Source organism: Urocitellus parryii, chromosome 2 (genome assembly GCF_045843805.1).
Source record: "Urocitellus parryii isolate mUroPar1 chromosome 2, mUroPar1.hap1, whole genome shotgun sequence".
Classification (NCBI taxonomy): Eukaryota; Metazoa; Chordata; class Mammalia; order Rodentia; family Sciuridae; genus Urocitellus; species Urocitellus parryii.
The window spans coordinates 3571808-3591167 of record NC_135532.1 but is presented as its reverse complement, the minus strand read 5'-3'; the positions used below and the strand labels follow the sequence as shown (position 1 = coordinate 3591167).

General features: G+C 49.6%; 1 protein-coding gene across 1 annotated transcript in view; it reads left to right on the top strand.

The window, feature by feature from the left end:
* Myo16 (myosin XVI) overlaps positions 1 to 19360 on the top strand; it is a 394733-nt gene that overhangs the window by 338554 nt on the left and 36819 nt on the right. The window lies entirely within an intron of this gene.

Genomic DNA, 19360 nt, shown 5'->3' with positions numbered 1-19360 from the left:
ATTTTACAGGTCGTGTTTCATTCCAAGGACCAAGATGGAATCTAAGAGGAAGATCATTAAATGAGCACATCAAGATTTGCTTTAAAAACTAGAAGTTTTATTGATAACTCGTAAATCTCATTTTACTATAGATTGAAATTAGGTATATTCTTGACTCTAGCTATTCTCAAAAAAAAAAAAAAAGTGAGGTTAACACTTTTCTGGACAGACATCATCATTTGGAAGCCCCAGAGGGAAGTGAGAATTATGGTGAGATCTCCAGGCCTGGTGTGTAAATTTGCTGGTCATTGTCCCTCTGGTGGCATTACCCCAGTGTTGGGGACATGTGTCAAAACCTCAAATATAGCACCAAAACTTCATCTGTAAAATTATAAGATACCTGTTTTCCTATTGTGGGGTTTTACAAATACTTTGCAATTTGAAGAGATTGGTTTGAACCATTTAGGACTTGGGCTGCAATAACAGGAAATTTAACACCAGGAGACTGGGTCATCCACTCACAGATGTAGGACACTCAGCTACACAGTTGACCACTGCAGGATTCTTTATGGTCTGTGATGGGGAAGTAAGTTTGTAAGTAAGTTGCATGGTGTTCCTTGAAGTGTACAAGTTAATCTTCCCGAAGGTGAAAGGGGTCAAGTTAAGATATGGAAGGAGGATGCTTCATGGGAGGGCTGGGCTCTAGAGCTGCCCCTGATTGTAAGGCTCACAGTTTGATCCTAAGGGGAGGAATCTATTTTTTTCTAAATGATTTAAAGGGAGGTTATTCGTGAGTTGCTATAACCTTGGGGTTTCTTTCCTTTCAAGTTTTAAACCTTCTACTTTCCCCCTTACGTATTTAAAGACGTTTTTACTTTCACCTGAAATAGTTTACTTATCATAATCCAGTGTGTGGCTAGTTCACCATCAAGGCCTCTACATTAATTACAGTTTGTTTCTTGTTGTGATATGAGGAAGTTGTCCTGCAGATTTTGCAGGAGGATTCAAAATGTTTGCGTTGCCTCTTGGGGACAGGGCCTTGTAAAGATTAATCTGCTGGTTAATTCCCACAGTGGGCAGTTCCACTTGAAACACGGTGCTCTGCTGGGCATAGGGAGGGAGCTTCTCTCACTGTAGTCCTACCAGGACTGTTCTGGAAACTCACAAATATCAACGAAGTTCACATCTACAGACTGTTGGCATATGCAATTTGAGCCGTAAAAAAATCACGTAGATCCACATACAGAAAAAAACAAGATCTTGAAGCTGATGGGTGAGGCCCAGGCTGAATAGAATCACAGGAGCAGCAGGTGCCGTTGGCGCTCTATTCCAGGCAGTGCTTCAGTAGCCTGCCGGATTCTCAGGCCACCAGCAGGGTCTGCTGCCCTTAGACTCCTTTTACGGAAAGCTGAGGCACAGGGAGACTGATCCAGTTACCCCAGTTTCTCTGCTCAGGAGAGCCAGGCTCGAATGCAGTAATTCTGTCCCCAGTCTACCCTCACGCTGTACCTAGTAGAGCAGGAGAAGGCTTTAAGAACTCTGTGTTTGCCCCCAAGGTGCAGCAAGTAAGAGCCACAGAGTCTGGATGGAGAAAATGGTCCCAGACGCTGGGGAATACCAAGGCGTGCCTTCCCACTCTGCGTATGTGTGGTTCTGAACAGTGTTCAGGCCTCTCCGCCCTTTAGTGTCAGGACCAAAGGTTTCATTGTCCCTGCCTTCCCAGAAACAAAGTCCCATTAATTCACAACTGTCTTTTCCTCTGATGGTATAATATGGCTAATAGTATTATGCTAATTGTTTCCAGTTGCTTAGTTTAAAAACACAAGGCCTAACCCAAAGGGCGACTGAGGACAGACCTGGGCGTGTTCGGCCACTAGGGGGCTCCGTTGCGCTGAAGGCGGCTTGGCTGAGTTTATCCCTAGTGACATGAAAGAAAGCACCTCCCTGGCTCTTCTCTTAGGGCACAAGATCAGGGGTCTCCGGGACTGACAAAAACGCAGTACCTCTCTAGAGTCTGGAGCGGAAAGCAGGCAGAGCTGGGCTGAGTTATGGAAAGGGGTGACTCTCAGAGCACTTAGAAACCTTGTTTCATTACTCTGGACACCCTTGCTCATCAGACGTAACAGGAACTTCCGAAGGACATCAGCAGAGCTACAGTGTACAGTATTGTCTCCTAATATTAGGGGGATTCAATAATTATTTGATGGAAAACTTACCTAAAAAGCAGTAGAGATATAAATATATTTGATGGATCTTGCTCTGATGGCATTTTTACTTAATAGGATTCATTTAAACCAAGTGGAAATTACAATTAATTTCAAATTTTTTTATATTTATTTTTTTAGTTGTAGTGGGACACAATACTTTTATTTATTTTTATGTGGTGCTGAGGATCAATCCCAGAGCCTCACACGTGCTCTACCACCGAGCCACAACCCCAGCCCCTAATTTCAAATATTTTATATGATTACATAAACACTCCAAATAAGAATATTTTGAGTTGGGAAGTCAGAGTATTAAATAAACACACGTTTTACCACTTGGCATTTTTATTCCGGAGGGCTGTTTGAAAGGAATTTTTTCCTAGAGTTGGCTTTAAGGAAAATTTCAAACATGCCTAAGAGTACAGAGAATGAGGGACCCTGTCCATGGTCACCACTGCCTCGTCTCTCCTGCCTGCTGCCTTCTGCCAGCACTGGATGATCTGGAAAAGCATCCCAATATCAAATTAATTTATTAATAAATACATGAATATTCTACCACAGATGTTCTTTGGGGGAGAGATACATACTCTTAAGTCACGTTAATAAGTATAGGACAGCCGATGCCTCTTGTCTGCACTGATAGGAGACCGGTTTTCATGACTAAAGCCCAAGCATGGGGAGCACAGCACTATTTCTCATGATGGAAATAAAATGATTCACTGAGCAACCAGAAGCTCCCATCTGACTTCAGTGACAGTGCCTGGCATGGGCAGCTGATGCAGACAGCCCTTCTACCATGGCCCAAAATAACCGTGGATTTCTAAATATTACATTCAAATGGAACTCAAGTTTGGAAGATCAAAACTCAAAAAGAATTTCAGTCTCATCCTGAATTCAAAAATAAATGCAATTGTGTCTTAGGTCAGTTATGAGGTTTAGATGGGTCTCTGCCAAGTCAGTCACCTGTACGTTGTTTAGTAACCAGAAGCCCAGAGCTTCAGTATCACTGAAATGCCGCTGAATCACCAGCAGAAATTGAGGCCAACTCCTGCAAAGCCATCTGTGAGGGCCACTCCCCACTCCAGCTGTGCGAAGTGGAAGTTTTAACTTTATCATTTAGTCTCTGACACGTTCAAAATGAGACTGCAGCCTAAGAATGTCACCTGTCTCTGTGGATCTGGACATGGGGCAGAGGGCCGTACACTCAGCACCCAGGGCTCCTTCACGGCTCCTTCCCCACGTGCAGACTTTGCCTGGCCTAGGTGCCGCTCATTCCCGCTCCACGAAGCTCCCTTCCATGGTGATGGTGATCTGTGTGCAGTGGGGGTGGCCGGAGGGCCCTGGAGTCACAAAGGGCTGGGCAGGGGCAGCACACAGCCCCTCGTGTGATTCTCCTCCCTGGTAGGTTGCTGTCCACAGTCCTGTCTAACCGCAGTCTCCCTCTCTGGAAGGAAGGCGTTCCTCTGCCTTCTAGAACCATTTCCAAGCCACATCAAGTCTCCCTCATTTTCTGAATGAGGAAGTCCTGTGGGGAAGCTAGGTTGACATCTCCTGAGAAGGAAGGCCGCCCTCTGTCACCTGGTGGACATAAAGCAAGGATGAGCTCTCAGAGTGTCCCCTGGTAGTGCCAGTAGGCCCAGCTTCTGATACGAGGAGACTGTGTCTCTCCAAGGATTTTTTTATTAATTCCTTGGCCCCTCTGCAGTCCCAAGAATGCCTGAGCCTGGGAATTACAGCTATACATTTCAGTGCTTCTCCTTCCCCAAGTTCTGGTAGAAATGATACTTTGTTCATTTACGGTAAGAAATGAGCTTTGGATTTTTATAAACTATCAGTAGCCAAAGTTGTCTTTGTTGAAAGCACAAAGCTTTGTTCCTCTAAATTAATTGAAAAGACAATTTTTTAATGCCCAGGTATTTGTTCTGAATGTTTTGCCATTTTCCTCACGATTTACAACACCTTCTTCTAAATGCCCAAGAATCCAGGCAGTGAAATTGTGCATTAACCGGTAGACCTGTTTCCCTTCCAGTCATCCAAGGAGCATTTGCTTCATGTAAGCACAGGGCTTGGTACTTGGGAATCCAAAAACAGATGGAGGCCTCTGCCCTCTCACAGACCACAAGGAAGTGCATCCCCCTTCCGTGAGAGAAGTTCCGGAACGTGAGTGAGTCTTTAACCTGTGGATCCTGGGCCATTTGTGGATCCAGAGTTGGACTCCACCTGGCCAGGAGCCCCAGCAGTGTGCATGCACCTTCTGTGGAAAGAGATTTTATATATGTCACCAGATGCTCAAAAAATGCCAGGGATCTGGGAGGAACGAGGGAGAGCTGCCTCAGAGGTGCATACAGGTGAGTTCAGCAGCCAGGACAGGGAGCTGTGAAGGCCCCAGCCTCTTAGAGGGCCTCCTTCCAGAGCTGCTAGGGGGCAGGAAGAGAGGGTGGGGGCAGTGGGTGGCCCAGGTTCTCCAGGTGCAGAAGGGGAAACAGGCAGAGCAAGCAGAAGACCAGAGACGGGGTGGGAAATGCAGGCCCTGGATACATGGCTGCTTTAGAAGGTGGCCAGGGCAGTGGGGGAAGGAGAGGGAGGACAGAAGGCATCACTTGCTTGGAGTCAGAGCAGGCGTGCTTGCTACTGGTTGCATCTCATCGGCTTCGTGATAAGGCTCTGAAAAATCTCCACTGCTTCTCTTCTGTCATGTGAGAATTCAACAGGAACTCGCAGGATCTCTCCTACAAAGGATGCCAAGTGCTAGAGAAGGGAAAGGACAAGGATGCAGGGACTCCAGGTGTGTGCAGGTGACCTCCCTGGAAGGGGTGCACCCAGGTGACCCGGGTCCCATGCCAACGGCGCTATTCCATAGTAGTCAGAGCTGACACTTGGGTGGCTCTCTGCTGTAGGCCAAGCACGTCAGCCTCTCTCTCCCTAGGTCTTCGCCCCTGTGAGGAGGGGAAGAGCTGTTATGTCCCTGTCATTAAAGAAGTCTGATTTTGGCCAGCTACCTGATTCTCCCTAATCACAGGAAGAAATAGCCTCACCCCCAGGAATCAAAACAGGTCTCCGTTCTCCCAACCCCTGAGTTACTTCTATTAGGCTATTCTTAGTCTCTGAAAACTATTGAAATTAAAATAACTATACGGAGACCCTGACTGAGAAAGGAATTCCCTTCTAAGTTAAATAGAAACTTATTACCAGAAAAAGATGGGGGGTGGGCAGCAGATAAAACCTTCTGGCCCCGTTGTCAGTGTTCCTGAGAAACATCCACGTGCAGGTTGTAACTGAGAGCACCTCCTTCTCCTGCTCTCTGCTCACCCTTCCCTTCCTCACCTTCTCTGACACCTGTCCCAGAAGTGCCCCTGTGGTCTCGGAACCCTCCATGTCCCCTTGCCTGGGCCCCTCTAAGGCTCTGCCTGGGAACTGAGGTTGAACTCCCCTGCCAAGGCCCACCCAGCATCTCGCCTTTACGCCTGGTGCAAATGTGAACTTCAGTCTCAGAAGGGGGTGTCAGGCACCTGCGCAGGGTCCCCAGCAACTAGATGAATAGCGAATGAGCCCTCACTTTTGTTGGGAGCCTTGCTGAGGGCAAGGCAGATGGCCAGCAGTGACCTTCAGTCATCGTGACCAAACAGAGAAAGACACCCAAAAAGGTTCCCCTCTCTCTCTCTAGTACCTTTCTGAAAAAAATAAAAGGCAGGAATTCAATCTTTCGTAAATCGTGTGAACATAGAAGACTTGATGACAGCAAAGTGACAAACATAATTAACGGGAGGACTACTGCCAGACCTGTGCTCATAGCCCCCTCTGCGCGCGTTGGCTGGAAGAAAGTGAAATTCCTTGTCTCAGGACAGTGGTATTTCCAGGAGGCCACAGTGCTTCCTCTTTCTTTGAGATCCAGGGACAAAACCAAGTGGAGAGTAACAACAATTAAATATTTAGATCAATCTGATCAAGAAGTTGCCCTTTGCATTGTATAAATCATCCTGGGAAATTACCTTAACACATTGGCTGTGAATCTGCAGCGTGGGCATGTCAGTCAGACCAGAGATGTGCGTCCAGCATCAACAGTTCATCAGTCTTCAGAGGAGCTACACGCAGCCAAGAAGCCATTACACCAGAATGTCGTGCAGTGCACCGTCGCAGAAGAATCTGCCCTACCTGAAACCCTGAAAATAAGGTGGGCCTTTCAGCAGTGGATTATCTCGTAACAGTAAACATTCTTCATGCTTTCAGCCCGCTGAAGGAAGCAGCTGCTGTGTGCTGTGTGTCTCTGTGCTGGATTAAACTCCCACTAGGGGTTCTAGGGAGCAGTCTAGTGCTCCGTCCTCTAAGCCACTCAGCAGCTCTCCTTAAGTAAGGGAATAAAGATCTCCCTGACTCCCTGCATCTCAGGATTGCCACGTGGTACTGTGTCCTGGGTTTTCTTCCTTCTGTGAAGAGATGCTCAGGGGTGACAGGGTACACGGGATGCTTTCCCACAGAGGTGCTGGACAGATGCCTTGAGCCATCTCCTAGAGTGTCAGAAGGAAAGACGGATCTCTCCATTACCCACCCGTACGTAGGTCCTTCATGCCTGACCCGAACCATTTCATCATTAATCCTGGATTAGACTGGAAAGTTCCACACCATTAGTGAGCTAGCTATACGGATTTCACTGTACCTGTACCTTACCCCATGACCAAGGACGCCAACACTGGGCACTGGACAGCCTTTAGGCTTCTGGTCACTATCCTGGCCTCTCCCTGAAACCTTCAGTTCTCTTCCCTACAGCCTGAGCACTGGCAATCGCTGGCCACCTGCAGTTTAACAGTGCGCATCAATGATAATAAGACAGTAAATGACAATGTGACTTTTTCTCCCCACCAATGGCTGGGTTCTAGATCATGCAGAGCCCCTGGGCAGGCACGTGCTGAGTGGAAGGCTACAGTGATCTACGGTGGAACCCAGTGGCACATAGTGTGTGCTTTGCCCAGAGTCCCCAGAAACCCAAAAAGAGCTTCTCCATGCCCCCAACTCTAATCAAACATAATCTTCTTTTTTTTGTGTGTGTGTCTAGCTTCTATTGCTTAGTCATTTCTTTTTTTTTATTGGTTATTCAAAACATTACAAAGATTGCAGAATCACATAAGTTACACATCCACATTTTTACATAATGCCATAATAGTAACTGTTGTATTCTGCTACCTTTCCTATCCTCTACTACCCCCCTCCCCTCCCCTCCCATCTTCTCTCTCTACCCCATCTACTGTAATTCATTTCTCTCCTTATTTTTTCCCATTCCCCTCACAACCTCTTATATGTAATTTTGTATAACAATGAGGGTCTCCTTCCATTTCCATGCAATTTCCCTTTTCTCTCCCTTTCCCTCCCACCTCATGACTCTGTTTAATGTTAGTCTTTTCCTCCTGCTCTTCCTTCCTGCTCTGTTCTTAGTTGCTCTCATTATATCAAAGAAGACATTTGGCATTTGTTTTTTAGGGATTGGCTAGCTTCACTTAGCATAATCTGCTCTAATGCCATCTATTTCCCTGCAAATTCCATGATTTTGTCCTTTCTTAGTGCTGTGTAGTACTCCATTGTGTATAAATGCCACATTTTTTTTTTATCCATTCATCTATTGAGGGGCATCGGGGTTGGTTCCACAGTCTAGCTATTGTGAATTGTGCTGTTATGAACATCGATGTGGCAGTATCCCTGTAGTACGCTCTTTTAAAGTCTTCAGGGAATAGTCCGAGAAGGGCAATAGCTGGGTCAAATGGTGGTTCCATTCCCAACTTTCCCAGGAATCTCCATACTGCTTTCCATATTGGCCCTACCAATTTGCAGTCCCACCAGCAATGTACAAGAGTACCCTTTTCCCCACATCCTCTCCAGCACTTGTTGTTGTTTGACTTCATAGTGGCTGCCAATCTTACTGGAGTGAGATGGTATCTTAGGGTGGTTTTGATTTGCATTTCTCTGACTGCTAGAGATGGTGAGCATTTTTTCATGTACTTGTTGACTGATTTTATGTCCTCTTCTGAGAAGTGTCTGTTCAGGTCTTTGGCCCATTTGTTGATTGGGTTATTTGTTTTCTTATTGTTTAATTTTTTGAGTTCTTCTGAAAGAAACTTCCATTTTAAAGAAAGTCCAACAGGCATGTGTGCAATTGGTACATGAGAGTTTTTCAAAGGAAAATATGCATATTGTGGTTTTGTCCGTTTCCTTTCATGGAAGATGGAAGATCCAGGAAGAAGTGGGTGAGCCCACACCTGGGCCAGGCCATGGGCGCAGCCCTCGCGGGGCTTCTCCAAGGGCCAAAGCACATGGAAGCCTCAGCTGTGCAGTGCAGTCCTGTCCCCTTAGTGGTCCTTCTCAGGCAAAGTCACCTGCCAAGAACATGGGCTGGGTTTGACAGCAATAGGGAGGAGGAGGAGAGGAGGACAAATATCTGCCTTCAAGAAGGGTGGGCCCTTCTCCCAGTGCACGTGCCCCTTCCTGATGGACAGCAGTGTCCCGCAGCAGATCCTATAGGGAAAAATAGCATCTTTGACCCCTCTTCAAGGGAATTGCATTGACCTTGTCTCTTGGTGTCTGACTGGCTCTACAACTGCTAGTAATAAAGTCCTCCACGATGTCAACAGATAAACTGCCATAAGAACAATCACACAGACCTTAGGAAACAGAGCCTAGGCCGCTGCACCCCAGCCCACCGCCTGCCTCCGTCCCGGGGAGCCCTGCAGCTCCGTCTCCCCAGCCCACCCGTTTCCACCTCGGAAGCCTTGGCACAACTGGGGCCTGGCTGGACCTCCTGCGCGTCACAGCAGACAGCAAACTCTAATGGTTGACATGAATTTCACGGAAGCAGTTGCAGCTTGGCAGGGGGTCTCCGCCAGGCACTCACCCGGGCTTGAAATCATCTCTAACTTAGAGGTGGGGGATGGTGTGGTCCAGCTGCTAACCAGAGTGCATTTCCACGTCTAGAGACGGCGTGAGTCGCGGGGATCTGCGTAATGGCGTCAGAAATGTCTTGTGTTTCTCAGAGAAGTTTTCTATGACATGGCCTCTGGACGTGAAGTTCTTCTCAGGAATTCAAGTATCAGAGGTCAACTTCAGCCACAGTGATAAAAGGACCAGTAATGTTTGGTATTACCATTTTGTCTCAGGATTTCAGTTTTAGAAAAAGAGTTAAATAAGGACAAGCTTCATTCATTTATTGGGAAAAAAAGTGTGGTGGATCTCTTGGGCTGTGGGCTCCCTCAGAAGCAGTGGTGCTTGGAAACCTGAGGAGTCCAGTGTGTCTGAGGAGGAAGGTCGTGCTTTTCCTGAGGACACTAACTGCGTGTCCCTAGCTGCCCCTCTGCCCTCAGGCCTGAGAAACCTCCAGTTTTACTCAAAGTGTTCTCTCCTCTTTCATTGTTCAGTGCTTGTCCCACCCACGGAGGGATCTCCCAGCCACACTTGCAGTGCACCCTCTGCAGCACTGTCCTGGGAGGGAGAGGAGACTGGACCCCAGGACGGGGTGCCAGCACAGGAGGGCGCCACCTCCTCCGCGGGAGGCAGTGCAGGCCTCCCTGCACACGCAGGAGGTCCCCAAAAGGGCATGATCCAATGACGTGTTGTAGTAACTCCGTTGGGCTAGGTGGAAAGGACTCTTTTTCCCTTGCTATTTTTTATTCATTCTCACATACACACAGGTACAGGTTAAAGTTTTTTTCAGAGTTTGGAATATTTGCATAGACATAATGCACTATCTTGGGAATAGGACCGAATGTAAACATGGGATTCATTCATGTTTCTGTACACTTTACACACAGAGCCTCAAGGCAGTGTTATAGGAAGTTTTTTATTAAAATTGTGCATGAGCGAATGGTTCATGGTATTGAATTTTCCACTATAGGGATCATGTCAATGCTTGAAAGGTTTCAAATTGTGAAGCATTTCTAATTTTGAATATCCAGATTAGCGATGCTAGACCTGTAAAAGGAGGATTGATGGGAAAGGATTAGCCGTGGAGCCACCTGAAGAGGAGAATCCCAGCACCCACCACCCTGTGCAGGCCTTGGCCTGTGGCTCTGGGTGAAGTGCAGACCCACAGGACCCCTGTGTCACCTGCCTCCAGCATCGTCCCTCCTAGGTGAAGGGCATCTACTCTGCGATACAGAGTCACTACTGGGGTCAGGGGAAGTTTTGCCACATAAGCACCAGGACTGAGTCCAGCCAATCACCTGCTGTGACAGGAGCAGTCCCTGTGGCTCGCTAACAATCCCATGGACATTTTTAGTTGACTCCTTAAGGCCTCAGAGGAGCAGCTGGTGGGGCTGCTCTGCCCCTGATGTCCACAGTGCTGCCACCTCCGCCCGGTTGTCCTGCCACCTGGGTGTCGCCCAGGTCTGGCATCTTGGCTGAATGTCCACACAAGGTCTTGGGCTGGCCCCTTCCAGATGGCCCTGGCCTGGGCCCTTTGCATTGTCAAGTGCTTCAGCTGGGACTTTCTCAGTGAGTTCTGAGCAGGGGCGGCTGCGGCCATCATGATGACCTCTTCTCCCTTTTTCACTTCTGCTGGTTCTCCCTGCTCAGTCCAGTTTTGTTTTGTGTTCAGCTGACAAAGAACAGCACACCAGCTGCCCATCCAGCTGAGGGTGTCCGAGATGCTGAACTGAAGGGCAGGGCCTTCCTCTGCCTGCTTCCAGGGACTATGAGAAGGACCATTTTCCTGAACAGCGGCATGAGGAGCCACTGCCCACTCACCCTTTCAGGTCCCTGGATCTGCATCCCACCTGGCAGGAGGAGAAGTCAACACAACAGAAGCGAAAGTGACCTGTCACCTGCGGAACCCTGCAGGAAACACGCTGTGGGCCAGACAGGCGTGTGATTTAGGGACTGCACCTTTGACCAGTTTTATACCAGGAGCTGCACAAAGACAAGGAAAGGCTTCGAAGAGATTGTCCCCGCTATGGCAGGGGCGGAACAAATGGGCAAATGCAGATCCAGTTGGTTAAGTTTAAAAGGAAATTGGCGTGACTTAACTTTTTGTGCATTCCTGGAATCAATCAATTCTGAATTCTTTAGAAATGTAACCAGTCTGTGGGTCCGGGCTGTACCACAAGAGCCATTGCTGAACCACGGCATTCGGTTCTGGCCTCTCCATCTCCAGCAGACCAGGAAGGCCTTCTCTCCGTGCTTTTCAGCGACTGTTAGCAAAGGGGGTGGTTAGAATCTCTTGCACGTGGCTTAGGGTCAGTTAGAACCGCGTTGTTCAAAGCGTGCACAAGTTCACAGCACACGTCTCCCCTGGGACATCCTGCTCTCCTCCCACAGATCCACATGTTAGGTCTCCCCGCTCGTTGGACCACTGTGCCTGTGGACTCTTCAACTTGACCTTTTTCCTTTGAAGAGACAGGAAGAGAAATACTCTGGTTGTCTGTCAATCAAAGAAAGACCAGTTCCCTTCCCGGGAGGCGGCAGGTGGGGGGGGCGATGACTAAGTTCTTATTTCTGATTTTCCTCATGTGCAGTTGAAACTCTCCGAGAAATCAGATCTAAAAGGAATTGCTGCTCTAACTCAAACCAGATTTGGTTTAACACAAACTGGATGCTGACCTCAGGTCAAGGGGAGCCTGTCCAAATTTAATTGTGTACCTTCCAGGTATGATGTCTGATCTTGTAAATGAGACTGTGAGAAGGCCCAGAGAGCACCAGGCACCACGCTCTGTGTCTGTCCCCTTCCTGAGCCCAGGTAGGAAAGAGTCCTGCACTCCCTGGGCCCAGTGGCCTTTCCTGGGAGGACTCTTGCTGTAGAGTGCCCTGAGAGCCACAGCCACGTGCGTCACGGGTGCCGCGCGCCTCATGTTCCTTGTGTCTCCCAAGCGCTCTCAGAGCTAGGGCAGCCTGGCTGCTAGCCTGTCTTCCTCCTGCCTTACTGAAACCTGTGTCCTATCTCCTGATTCCAAAATGCACTGTAAACCATCGCCCTCTCGGGAGCCAGGGAGGTGAGTTTCAAGCCTCCTTCTTAAACAAACACTGCTGCTCGCCTCCCTCTGGCTGTCCTTGACCTCCTGTGGCATGTGATAGGCCAGCTCCCGTGCAGCCACCCCTGCCCACCCCTGCCCTGGGGCCTGCGCCCGCTTCCTCTCTGCACTCTCTGCTTTCACCTCCTGGCTCCCAGGACCAGCTCTTCCTGGAAGAAGCCCTTCCCGAGGGGTTCATAGGCTCCACTCAGCTGCGCCGCCCTGGGCCCGCTCCTGCTGCAGAGAGCGCTGCTGGGGTTAGCACAGGGACTTCGGACTCCCCTTCCTCGCGCACTCCTGGTCCTCCCGCCGCTGCCCGAGTGTGAATCTCACTGCTGTTCCAGTCCTAGTCTCGCCTCCAAGCTCACACGCTTTTATTTACCAAGGAAATGTTCTTAAAACTACTTTCCTTTTCAGACGACACCCTTTCTCAGAAAGCCTGTGGACGCAGTCTGTGATGCCTCAGGAGCCACAGCCCTGCTCCCAGCCCCACAGGGAGCCCTGGGCAGAGCTGCCCCTTCCTCTGCCTCCCTCCATGCTGTCCAGCCTCCAGAATCAGTGTGCCCTCCTCCTGCTGCCCTTCAGAGCTCTGCAGTGGGCTCCCGGGGCCTCTTATGTTCATCTCAGCCCTGGTCACCTGCCACCCTAACACTGAGGCGCCCTGAGGGCGGTCACCCTTTGAGTGGGTCCTGGAGAACCTGAGAAGGGGCTACTTGGCAAGGCTCCCTGGACGCCCTTCTCAGTGGGCCGGCATCTCCAGTCGGACGAGAGTCCCCAGAGTTTTCCAGAGTTTTCACTCCTCGACCTTCCCCTACTGATGGGCTGTCCTCTCTGCCTTCCTCCTGGCTCTTACCAGTGTGCACCACGACTTCCTGTCATTCACTGTGTCCTCTCGGCACTCTGCAGTGGGAGCATGGGAGGGATTATTTCCTGCAGGTGCGTGGGTTGTAAAGCACGAAGCCACGTCGTGGCGTGAAGTCCGGACCCTGTAGGGCTTGAGTGCATGTCGAGTGCACGAGAACTCTCCGGTCTGAGGAGCGTGGCTGGCCGACCGCTCACGCCCTGCTCCTCTGCCTTCAGTTCTCAGCACCCCGGGCAGCCGCCGGGCTCCGGGCATCGTGGACAAGCTCGGCCTTTTGCCAGGCTTCCTGCAGCTGTTGACTTGAGAAGTGCTTGTGTCAGTCTCTGCGACGTGCGTCATAGGCCTCTCCTCCCTCAAGTGTGTGCAGGGACTGTCCCCAGCAAGAAGCCTCTTGTGCCCTGCAGAGTCTGCATCCTTGGCCCCTTCCCTCCTCTCCGCCTCCCTCCTTCTCCCCTCCATTCCTATTCCTTCCTCTCCCATCAGGGTGGACTTGTGAGATGGCCCAGGTACTGCCTGAGGAGTCAGACCCCTCCCCCATGGGCACTCCTCGAAACATCCGTGACAGCCACAGGCTCCGTTGCCTGGTGGTCTCACTCCAGGACTCCACCCCTGTTCTCCCGAGGATGTGAGTTCCTCCAGGGCAGGATGACTGCTAGAGCCCTCTATGCCTGGGCCAGGTTCCATTTCCAGGGACAGAAGCTTAGACGATTGGAGGTAGGTGAACTTTTTCAAGAATAGAAATGGCCAGTGAAGATTTAGGGAGTGAAGTGAACCTCTGTTTAAAAAAAGTACACTACACACTCACAGGAGCTTATAGGTGCAAAGAAATAATCCCTCCGATGCTCTCACTGTCTGAGTCCCTCTCTGGGCCTTGGGGAGGGGGGTCAGGGTGCACAGAGCCCCACTCACTGCAGTCCTGGTGAGCTGCGCACCCAGACACCAAGAATTCAGGATCACATTGGCTCAGAAAAAGCACTCCAACACTTACCAAATTGACTTTAACTTGCTGGTGCTGGAAACTGTAGACTGATGTAAGATTTTAAAAAGACTAAATATGTGTGGCCCTTGCACGTGGACAATTGGCAGGACATGGTGAAACTACATGAGAACCTCAAACCTGATGTCAGGTATCGATTTCAAATCTCCATGCTCAGGTAGAAAGCAAATGGCTCCGGTGCTTTGAATACTAGAAAATGTTCACTGGGGGCAATGAGATATCTTCCTGACCTTATGATTTTAAATTGAAATTGGACCTCCAAGGCACATTACTCCCTTTGGAAGTCCTTTCTCACATTTCCATCATCTGATGTGAAGGGAGGAGCGCTGTCTTGGTGCAGGGTCCCACCAGACACACCTGCGTGGGCTGGGTTGAGTAAGCCTGTCAACTGTTTTACAGTCGCAGGGTGCAGCTGTGCTGGGAAAACACAGTCTTTATGACGATAATGTCGACACACTTTGTTTCTTGTTTGTTCCTTCTTTTTCTCTTCTTCTAACCCACACTGAGTGTCTTCCCCTTGCCTGGCACTGCTGTAGGCCCTGGAGCACGGCACGGGGTGGGCTTGGCTCCCAGGGCCCATGTTCTAGAGAAGGGAGACACAGCAAGCCAGCCAGGGAGAGCAGTGTGCCCAGAGCCAGAAGCACTGGGTAGAAAACTGAAGCATAGTGGGGACAGAAGTGGGGACAGAAGCTGCCCTGGCCTGGGGAGAGGGCTGCTGTGCTCCAGGGGTGACCTTGAAGTCCTGCCTCCTGGGGAGTGGACGACATGAGGAGCTGCCGTGCTCCTGCAGATTGAGGGGTGCAGAGAGGCTGAGCAGGCTCCTCCAGGACAAGCAGACGTCCGGCTGTGGAGGGTCCACGCAGCCTGTAGATCTCAGCTCAGGTAAGAGCCGGCAGAGAGGGAGCCGGTGGGATCTGACCTGTGTTGGAAGCGGGCTCCTCACTGAGCACTGGTGACATTCTGGGCCAGATGGGCCTCGTCGTGGGGGCCCCTGTGCATGGTGGACATTTTGCCATATGCCTGGCCTCCCTACAACTAGATGCCAGTGGCCTCCCTCCCTCAGGTGTGACAGCTAGGAATGTCTCCAGATACCCGTGAGGTTGCCCTGGGGTGTGGGGGGATCACCTCCTATAGAAAACGGGTAAAAGAATCATACCCACCCACAATGACATTTAAATTATATAAAAATAACAGGAGAAGTGGAAAAACTATATTAACATTTAAAGATTTTTAATCTCATTAGATTAAAATTAAAATGTGTCTACATTGCATACTTGTATGGAATAATCATATCCTAATATGAAGGCCAGAACTTCATCTTTGAGTCACATGCTGATGTGATTCACCTCACCTGTGTTTGTGGAAGAGGCAAAGGTCACAGAGAAACAGAGAACTCTGTTTAGAGGCTTAAAAAAACAAACCTCCTAAGGGTATTTAAGCCTGCTGGTGCTACCATCACCATGCACCCAGCTAGAACAGGCACTGGATGGCACACCATATATTTCATGAGACACAGAGACACAAAAATGCTTGTGGGATTTTTGTGGGATTAGATGGGATTCTCTTAGATGGGATTCTCTTAGATGGGATTCTCCTTACTTCTTTGGTTTGCTTAGGTCCTTCGAGAGTGTCAACTCTTTTCTTTCTGGGTGACTTTTCTTCGCCCTCATAGTGCCGATGTCCACTGCTTGGAGGCACACATGGGCTTGGTGACTTTATTTGCTCTGAATCATTCCCAAATTCTTCATGAAATATGCATCTTGCATGAGTGCTTTAGGGACAGAGGCCTCTCCAGATAGAATGCCAAGGTGCCCTTCGTTTGTCTTTGCTTCAGTGCTGTGCCCAGGTAATGGGTGCTCTGGGCCAGGAAGGTTGCCAACCTGCCCTCTCTAAGCTGCCCCGTCACAGCAAAACCGTATTACCCAGGGCTTCTGTACTGGCTCTCCTGGGGTTAGATGGAGGGGTTAACAAGGCAGGCTCAGGTGCTGGGGCACAGCTGGGTTTAACTGGGGGTAAGGGTGCTGAGGAGCACACACCGGCCCATACGCAATGAGCCAGGACTCCCCTGCTAATATGGGCAGATAAGGACCACCCCAAAAGGGGACCTTGACACTGGGGGCGATCCCGTTTTGCTGCCAGAGTGCCCTCCCAGCCTCACTCCCAGCTCGTCTTCATGCAGTGGGTGACAACATGAAGTTCAGGAAAGACGCTGCTTCGTCTTTTATATCAGCAAAGGAACTAAGGAGGGAAGACCCTACACAGAGGAACTCAGCGATGACGTGTGGGTGGACGGCAGAGATGGTGCCCTGTCTGGTGGCCCCTGTCTCCCTGTGTCACTCCTGTGCTCCCACATGCTGACTTCTCAGGTCGCTGCTACCTGGCTCTTCAGACAGGGAGTTCTTCCTGCACGTGCGAGGTGCCTCTGTGCACCTTGCTTCTTCCCGCGCCTTCTCAGAGCTGAAAGGCCCCCTCAGGGAGACGGTGCCCTGACCTGACCGTGCTGCCAAACCTTGAGGACCCACAAGTGTTCCCTCCCGTGGAGTTTACCTCGGGACTCCACCACCATGATTCACTCCTCACCTTCAGCTGCTGGAGAGTGCCTGGCACACAGTAGGAACTCAATGAATACCCAATTTGAAGGGTAGAAAAATAAGCTAGCCTAAACAGAAATAAAAGCAGGTGAAGGGCTGGCTTAAAATGGCTTGAAACAGAAATTTTTCACAGACAGAAGTTCTGGACTGGACCAAAATGAATGATCCTTCATTTAGTTTCAGCCTGTTCCAGATTGGCAGTCAGGAACGGCGGAGATCTTGACACTGCAGACCAACCGAGCTGTCTGTTTCTGTCACTATCCTTGCCCGTGCTGGCTGGGCGGAAGGCCTTTGCCTGAGTTTTCATGTGCAAGGGAGTCAGCAGCCAGGCTACTGGACGTTTAACTGTTCTTCAGCTTGGACTTTGAAGCTGTGACATTTGTAAATTAAGCTTATGTTTAGCTGGTACTAAAAAACTTGTACATACTCATGGGTTAGCACGTGATGTTTTGAAACCTGTGTACGTTGAATCATGTTTAAATCAGATTATCACGTCTGCCTCTCCAGACATTATCATTGCTTTGTGTTGAAACATTCTTACTTCTGGAGTTTTTTAAATCCACAGTATGCCATTGTTGTCTGTAGTCACCCCACTGTGCCGAGCACCCAGAACTCTTGGCTCCTGTCAACTGTAACTTAGCACCAGGGATCCACCGGCCCCTCTCTCCCTTCCCTTACTTGCCCCACCTCTGGTACCCACTGTCCTCCTTTCCACTCTGGTGGGATCCAGGCTTTTAGGTTCCATGCAGGGCCTGTCTTTCTGTGCCTGGTAATTTCCTTTAACCTAAAGACTTCCATTCCATCCCCTTGCTGTGAGTGCTGTGATTTCTTTCTTTGTTGAGTTTGTGCACGGCACTCCTTGTCTTTGATCAGCTGGTGGGTCTGTAGGTTGCTTTCGAGTCGTGGCTGGTGGGGAGCACAGGGTGAGCACAGGAGAGCAGGTGTCCCCGACATGCTGACTTCGCTTCCTTTGGTTTGTGCGCCATGAGGGGGGTTGCAGGGTCACGCTAGCTCCATCCTCAGCCTACTGGTTTCCACTATGGCTGTGCCAGTTTGCACTCCTGTCTCCCGTCCTTGGCAGCACCTGCCGTCTTTGTCTTTGACGTAGGCCTGCCACCTGGACTCAAGTGGGGGTTCATTGAGTTCTGGTTTGCACTTCCTTGATGGCTGGAAATGCTGAGCATTTTTTCCTATGCCTTTTGGCCACTTGTATGTCTTCTCTTGAGAAATGTCTGTTTAGGTCTATTGCATATTTTTTAATTGGTTTTTCTGCTCTGGAGTCTGGGGCATTCCTTATTTATTCTGGATACCAGCCCACGGTCAGAGGCAAAGTTTGCTGATGTTTCTTCCCAACCTGTGAGCACCCTTTTCCTTTTGATGATCATTTCCTTGGCTGTACAAAAGCTTTTAGATTGGGATAACCCCCTCCTTCTCTTTTTGTGTTTTTTGTGTGCTCTTGGGGTGTTATCCAAAAACTCCCTGCCCTTTCCAATGTCCTGAAGTGTTACCCCTGTTTCTCCTGATAGTTGCACTGTTTCAGGTCTCATGGTGAAGCTTTAATCATTTCGAGTTGACTTCTGTAACTGGTGCAAGGCAAAGTCTAGCTGCATTCTGCTGCGTGTGGATATCCGACTTTCTCAGCATCACTTTTGGAGATGGTCATCTTTGCCCAATGTGTGTTCTGAGCACCATGTGGAAAACACCTGGCCATATGTATGGATTACTTCTTAGCTCTCTCTCCCATTCCTTGGGCTACGAGTCTGTTTTTACACCAGTGCCGTGCTGTTTTGATCCCTCTGACGTGGTAGTCCATGCATCCTGCTTCTTCCTCCTTGCTCCTCCTTGCTCAGGAAGGCTTTGGCCATCTGAGGACTTTTTGCATGGACTCTCTGACCAGTTTGCCTTCATTCTCTCAATCCAGCATCTTCCACCTCTCAGTCTTCAGGCTGTGTCTTCCTTTTTGGGTAGAGCAGGCTGTGCTTTGTGGATGTTAGCTCATGAGAGGTCCCTGCAGGGATGTGACCAAGGTCCTGACCTGTGGGTGGGAGATGCAGGGTGGATGGGGGAGCACCTTGAGGGAGAGGGAATGTGGAATAGCACATGAAACCTGAAAGAGGAACATGCCTGGGAGCCACCTGAGTGCAGGGACCAAGGAGCAAGGGAGACAATGTCACCGATGGACAGTCAGGAAGCTCAGGCCTGGAGAGTCCAGCCTGGAGAGATGAGCTCTGGAGGCTCCCCGCCTTCCCAGTCCCTCCCCATTGCCTGTTTGCTTCCTGCGCCTCCTTCCTCCTCTCTCCCTACATTTTCTGCCTCCGCTTTTCTTCATATTTTAGGCAATAGCTGTTCTTCTAAGAATTTTACACATGGAAAGGACATTATTTAATTTGATTTTTAGTGGGAAAAAAACTGAACAGTAACCAGAATATAGGGTTAAAATTCTATTCTAGTTCTTTCCAGCTGCGTGACTTTGATTCACCTCAATTCCCAGCAAAATATGGGTAATGTCTCTGCCTCTTGGGATCTGGGTTATTGGGGTCAGGGAGAATAACACACTGTTTTGCCATGAACCAAGTATAATAATGCAAAAGATGTGTTATCGCTTTTGAGTAATTTGTTAGTCTACACCTTTGAAAGGCCTAGCTTCAAGACAGACAGAATCCACTGAGTATCAATTAAAAGCACACACACAGCACAACTCGCCTTCTGTTCCATCACCCCCTCCACGGTCTGGAGCTGTTTGG